Genomic DNA, 6670 nt, shown 5'->3' with positions numbered 1-6670 from the left:
TGCTGCTAGAATGCCAGCATTTAGGGCTAGAGTGAGCCTTTGCTCAATGTTCTAAATACAGTGCCGGCCTGTGAGGCCAGGGAAGGAACTGCATGCATCTCTCAGGGCTTGTCTACACTACCTGCCAGATCAGCGGGCAGCAATCGATCCAGCAGGGGTCGATTAGACGCGATAAATCAACCACTGAGCACTCTCCATCAACTCAGGTACTTCACCAGAACGAGGAGCACAAGCGGAGTTGACAGGAGAGCGTCAGCTGTCCACTTACCGCAGTGAAGGCACCGTGGTAAGTAGATCTAAGTACGTCGACTTCAGCTACGCTATTCACGTAGCTGAAGTTGCGTAACTTAGATTGACCCTGTGCGGTAGTGTAGACAAGCCCTCAGTTTCATCCCTGCTCAACTGATGTTTCCTGGGTGCAGTAATTTATGCCAGTCCTTTGACTGCACCACACACACCAGCAGAGGGACAAAGTCAACACTCCATTCACTCCCTGCTCCTCTCCACCCTCTCCCTACCAGCTTGTTTGCAGTGGAGTAAAGGTTGTGTGAGACCTGCTGTTCCTATCACATGTGGAGCTGAAATGTAGGTGACCACAGCCAGGCATCTTACTCCCCTGCATGGCCATATTTGAGCAAGCCACTGTAACCGGCTAGATTGAAAACCACAGATTGTTTGGAACCATTTCGTAAGATACTGGGAAATATCTATACAAATATCTGTCTCTAAAGTGAAAATGGAGACCTGCACTTGTCCTTCAGACTATTCTTCCCCTTCCTCACTTTCAGAATAACATCAGTATTTGTTTATATAGTGGTCATCCCTGGGGTGTCTGAGCACCTAGGATGCAAGAGGCTTTCCAGTGTGGACTACTATATGTACTAAAGGAAAACTCAAGGGCCAGATTCTGTGACCTTACTCCATAAGCAGTACCACTGAAGTTAATGAAATTACTCACAGAGAAGGGTCTACTCAGCATGAGTAAGTGGTAGAATTGCGCTCTAAGCAGTCTAAAGCTTCTAAACCTATTTGTGTATGGAAGATTCCACATCCCTCTTATAATTTTTACTCCTTTTTGGGGGAGCAGGGGAAGAGATCTCTCTCATTCCTGCTCTGAGCTTGTTGAGAAGTGACCAAAATTGAACACACAATTCTAAGGGAAGGTATTCCGTCAATTTACATGACTCATTTTCTGTATTGTTCTCTCAATACAGTTTAAGATTTTATTCATTCTTTAGTGTTCATTACCTTTCCCATTCTATAATGAAATCCACCTTCCATTGTGTGGCCCTACTATTATTACGTAGCACTTAGGAGCTTCAGTCATGGACCAGGACCCATTGCGCAGGCGCTGTACAAACAGAAGATCTCTTCCCTAACAAGCTTACTTGCCTGACTTTGTAAGGTCCTTGTGAGTGCTTCACAATCCTACTTAGTCTTAATTAGACTAAGTTATGTTAGTACATTTGAATTTTTCCAATACTTTTATCAGTAGAAGTTATAGAACAGATTCTGGTATCCTTATTGCATCTAATGTCACACATAATCCTGTGATAGCATGGAGGTCACATTAATCACCTCAGGCTCAGTCCCACTAGCAATCTCTCGCTTTTTCCTGCAGGAGATGCTTCTTTCCTGTGCCTGTGAACAGTCTCTGTTCCTGGATCCCTTCCCGGTTCTTTCCCTGGGCTACTCCTTTTCAGCCTCTCTTTACGCAGGAGCCCTCAGCTCTCCTCTCTGGAGCCGAACTGTATTAGTTAGTCCCTCACTCCTTAAACAGGGTTCTCCTCTCCACCCTGGAGCTGGGTTCTGCTAATCAGATTCTCTGGTCCTTTTTAAGCAGGAACCTTGATCTCTCCTCTCTGGAGCTGAGTTGTGGGTTAAGCAACTGTTAGGCCGTTGCCAGCTTCTCCCTCAGCTGGCCCCTTCTCCTTCATGAGCCCTGAGGCTTCAGGATGCTCAGCAAGCCAGCCTTTCCCTGATGATGTCTCCTGGTGTCTGACCTGGTACAAGGGAGGAGGCAGTGTTTATGGCGGTCCCCTTCTCCCAGTTCTCTCCAGTTGGCTGGAGAGAGGGGAGCCTTGCCCCAGGCCCTTAAAGATACAGTAACAGGTTTGCCTCCTATGCACCATTTATTCCCAGAACCACTTCCTGTCTATCCATTATCCCAGTAGGCCCTTATATAGCTATATCTATTAGGCCTAACAAAACCCTTAAAGTGCCATACCATGCAATGGGCTGACCACTAGGCCCTACAACCCTTAAGGGCTGCCTATCCTGTCACAAGTTCCATTCGCTTGGATGAAAACTAACCTCTTTCCTGCCTTCTCTTCTTTGCTTCCTCTCAATCATTGGTAACATACGGTGTCCAGTGAATACTTATATCATTGCTTTTACTGTATCTATTCAGGGCCCAAAAGGAGAAAGCTGGTTTCCTGGAGTACATTTGCCTTATTGTTACTTTTCTGCGAGTTTATAAACATTCTGATTTTGTAAAATATAGTTTTTCAGCTGGCCAGCAGGGGGAGCAGGTGCCATTTAATAAACATGCATGTTCAGACACTTAGCTAGAGAGAGGGTTTTTTTCTATTTGTTCCAGTAACAGTTAAAGTTTTTAAATTATGGCACCAGTACTGATGTGAGCTGCATCTTGCAAGATCATTCTTTATCACTAAGGGGCGGTGTAGTTGTACTGCCTTTGTCTGCCTGCACAACTCCATTAACATCAACAGGAGTTCTTTCCAGAGATCAGAGACTCTAAAGCCAACATTTTCAAACTCCATCGTTTGGCACCTAAGTGACCTGATTTTCAGAGGTGTTGAGCACTGACAGCACCTTTTAAAATCAGGCCATTTACTTCAGTGCCAAAATATGGATTTAGGTGGCTAACTCAGCATGGAGAGCCCTGCCCTTCAATCTGATCTGCACACAGTTCCATGGGCACCGAGGTCCACCTGTATGGGTCAGATTCCAGGATCAGGGACCAAGTTTGATAATTTTGACCTTTTTGGCCTTCCCCTTTTACCCATTACCAACCTAACCCAAACCTGAGGCATGTTTTAAAGCGCTGCTTTGCTTTGAGCACTGGCTGTAAAAATGGCATTGTGGGAGCCCACCCGTCCCCTTCTAATAACTTCATACTGAGTGTACTCACTTTACAAGAAAAAATGATGTGGTTTTTCTACCTGTCCGTCCTGCAAATTCCAGCTGCAATCTGAAGGCCAGCTGAGAAAACTTGATCTGGGAGTCACTGAAAGACAATAGAGGTGAAACCCTAGAATGCCATTGTTATAGTCAGTTTTCACTGTTAACTCCCACCATCTACCTTCTGCAACTGCTGCTGAACTGCCATAGGTGACCCAGCCAGTGACCTAAAAGAGCCATGCGGCCAATGGGTGGGACCAGCATCAGCCCATTTATCACCATTAAGGCTAAGATTTTGTCATCGTTATTTTTAGTAAAAGTCATGGACAGGTCACGGGGCAATAAACAAAAATTCATGGAAGCCGTGACCTGTCTATGACTTTTGCTGCTGTGGCTCCATGGTTTCCCCCACCCCCGTGGTGGCTGGGAGCTGTGGGGTTCCCCCTCTGCCCACGGCAGCTAGGAGCTGCAGGGTGACCATATTTCCCAAAGAGAAAATGGGGACACCCCTGCCGCTCACCCAAGGTGTCCCCCTTCCCCTGCGGGAAGCTGCTGCGCTAACCCTGAGGAGGGTCTGTCACCTGTCCTGTAACTTTGCAGGGGGCCCCCTGTTTCTTGTTGCAGCTGTCGCCTGAGGCCTGTAACTGGAACCCTGCCAGGGCCCCGCTGGCTGTCAGCTCCAGAGTCCTGCAGCCCCTTGGGCTGAAGCAGAGAATATCACAGAGGTCTCTGGAAGTCACAGATGGATTCCATGACTTCTATGACCTCCGTGACATAAATGTAGCCGTAATCACCATCCATGCAGATTGTGCCTGCCTCAGCAATGGTGGGGGTGCCCTTCCAAAGACCCCAGGATTTACTGGGTTGGGAGACCATATCTCCTCCCCACTCTGCATCACTTTCCCAATTGCCTCCCTTTTGAGGAGATTCTGTACATGAAATTCTAGCAAGCTTGTGACGTTTTCATTCTCCTCTGGCCCCCTCTTGTCAGTTTCTCCATGAGCAGGGGTGACCTGAGCCAAAGTATTGATCTAGTTCAATAAAGCATATTCAGGAATTCCTGAAAACACATGTGCAGCTTTGCATGAATTCATAGTGCTTGGCAGCTGGATGTGCCTCTCAGTTTGGAGTTTAGGTGAGAGTGAAGATATTGTTTTCAACTATCATGGAAGTCAGCAAAGAAATCCTGCAGATAAATGTAGACTTTTGCAGAGTTAAGTGTATCTGCAGTGGTGATACCAGAAAAACTCTCCATTTTGACCTAAGGGAAATACAGTTATGTCAGAATCTTCATTGTTTCCCTGTACTTACAATAGGATATACCTTGAACATTTCAAGTACATAAAAGGTTGTTACGAGGAGGAAGGAGAAAAAAATTGTTCTTCTTAACCTCTGAGGATAGGACAAGATGCACTGCGCTTAAATTGCAGCAAGGGCAGTTTAGGTTGGACATTAGGAAAAACTTCCTAACTGTCAAGAGTGGTTAAGCACTGGAATAAATTGCCTAGAGAGGTTGTGGAATCTCCATCATTGGGGATTTTTAAGAGCAGGTTGGACAAACACCTGTCAGAGATAGTCTAGATCAGAGGTGGGCAAACTTTTTGGCCCAAGGGCCACATTGGGGTTGCAAAACTGTATGGAGGGCCGGGGAGGGAAGGCTGTGCCTCCCCAAACAGCCTGGCCCCCACCCCCTATGTGCCTTCTTCCCCCATCAGAACCTCTGACCCATCCAACCCCCCGTGCTCCTTGTCCCCTAACTGCCCCCCCGGGACCTCACCCCCTATCCACCCCCCTGCTCCCAGTCCTCTGACTGCCCCTGACCCCTACCCACCCCGCACCCCCTGACAGGCCCTCCGGGACTCCCACGCTTATCCAACCCCCTGTTCCCCATCCCCTGAGCGCCCCCCCGAACCTCTGCCCCATCCAACCACCCCCTGCTCCCTGTCCCCTGACTGCCCCCTGGGACCTCCTGCCCCTTATCCAACCCCCCAGCCCCAGCCCCAGCCCCCTTACCATGCCACTCAGAGCAGCATGTCTGGCAGCCATGCCGCCCAGCCGGAGCTAGACACACTGCCGCTCTGCTCAGCAGGAGCGTGCAGCTCCGCCGCCGAGCGCTGCCTGCACTTCTGCAGGGGAGAGGGGATAGCAGGGGAGGAGCCGGGGCTAGCCTCCCCGGTCAGGAGCTCAAGGGCCAGGCAGGATGGTCCCACGGCCGGATGTGGCCCGCGGGCCATAGTTTGCCCACCTCTGGTCTAGATAGTAGTTAGTCTTGCCTTGAGTGCAGGGGACTGGACTAGATGACCTCTTGAGGTTCATTCCAGTCCTATGATTCTATGATTGAAGGTAGCTAAATGCAAATCTTATTTAGTTATCCAAGGCAACTGGCAAGTTTCTGAGAGTCACTGTTGTGATCTAACAGTTCCAGGGATGGGGCATTCGTTTTTATAGAGATAAAAGCATTCAACATAAGGGCTTGCTCACATGTAAAGTCCTAGTGAAGTCCGTGGAATCATAGGTGCTGACTCCGTGGGTGCGCCAGAACTCAAGCATCCATGGAAAACAAAATAGGGGGTGCTCAGCACCCACCAGCCACAGCTGTTTGACAGGGCCACCTGATCAGTTGTTTGACAGCTGGTGGGAGGCACTAGGGGAGGGCGGAGAGCACAGAGCCGTGGGCGGGAGGGGCCTAGCAGCGGTGGGAAGAGCCATAACGAGGACAAGGCCTCAGGGGAAGTGGGGGTGGAGCACCCACTGGGAAAAATAAGAGTCAACACCTGTGAGTGGTATTACTCATCTCAGGAAGGGTTTGCAGGACTAGGCTGTAAGTGTACACTAAATATTTGACATTTGTGCTAACCAGGGATTGAGACGAGCAGAGTCTCCAGTGAGCTGGGCTCCTGTAATTTATGTTACTTAATTGCAGGAAATCCTCATGTGGGTTGGCTCTATGTAATACCAATCTTCCCAGAAGAGGCTATATCTGGAACGTTAACATTGCAATAAGGCAGGAGTTATTATATGTTATTTTTTTAAAATGGCCTACACAGTAAGAATATGGTAGTTATCTCAGCCTTCCCTTCTTTTTAATATGTAATTTTGGTGGCACTGTTCCCGTTGCCCTAGCTCTGTTGTTTAAATGGCAGTGCACCAGTTTATGTGTGGAGCCGTCCAAAGAAAATGTTCTGTGGCAGCAACACAGCTTTTAACTATTGCTTCTACAGCTCTAGATGCTGCTATTACTTCTAACTTGTGGGAACAAAGCAAGGACTTCCCAGCACATGTTTACATCTAATCTAATCTGTTTAGATATTTATACTGCACTCATCACAGTGCACTTCACTATATGGAGCATACACATTAATATTTATAGCCACATTCTCAATAGAAGAATAATAAAGTAGGCACAACAGAATGACACAAAGTTTAGAAATAGTATTTTTTTCTTTTAGATGACAGGCTATTTCTTCAACAATTCAAACTTTCCAGGACAAATTCTACCCTGATATAAGTAGAAACGAGTTGACTG

Source organism: Mauremys mutica, chromosome 2, assembly GCF_020497125.1.
Source record: "Mauremys mutica isolate MM-2020 ecotype Southern chromosome 2, ASM2049712v1, whole genome shotgun sequence".
NCBI classification, from domain to species: domain Eukaryota; kingdom Metazoa; phylum Chordata; order Testudines; family Geoemydidae; genus Mauremys; species Mauremys mutica.
This window is presented reverse-complemented; position numbering follows the sequence as displayed.